Below are 554 nucleotides of genomic sequence, written 5' to 3'. Positions count from 1 at the left end.
GCATCGTAAGCACCTAGGCTGGAAAGAAGATCATTCTGTCTTATGCTCCAGTTCCTAACTCTGCTGCTCCTGCTGTTCCTCTGCCAAACAAAAGTTGTGTTCCTGGATCAAGGATGTGCACTGTGCAGGAATCTGGTGGTTCAGAGAACAGAGTCCACTGACATAGTCCATGCCTGGCTCTTAGGGGTAATAATGTATTGTTCTATAGTACAGAAGGCATGTATATACATGTATAGTACAGAATGTATAGTCCTGCATGTATTACTCTATAGTACAGAATGTACCCCACTACACCCACAGGTGTATAGAGCCCAGAGTTATGGGTAGAAGGATCATTTTAATTGACTATAACTCAGCCCCTTTAGACTGTTCCCTCCAAAACTAAAAGACCTTTTTAAAGGAACACATGATGCCAATTGCCTTGAGGATGCCAAAACTTCCATTTGATATGGTATGAATCAAAGAGCACAGAATTCTTCAGGGAAGTTTTAGAGATTTTTCAAAAGTCTATAGACCAAAGTGGAGGATATGTTGAGAAGCAACAGCATTATATT

Source organism: Echinops telfairi, unplaced genomic scaffold (assembly GCF_000313985.2).
Source record: "Echinops telfairi isolate 266 unplaced genomic scaffold, ASM31398v2 ScPeMD7_7400;HRSCAF=8409, whole genome shotgun sequence".
Lineage (NCBI taxonomy): Eukaryota > Metazoa > Chordata > Mammalia > Afrosoricida > Tenrecidae > Echinops > Echinops telfairi.
This window is presented reverse-complemented; position numbering follows the sequence as displayed.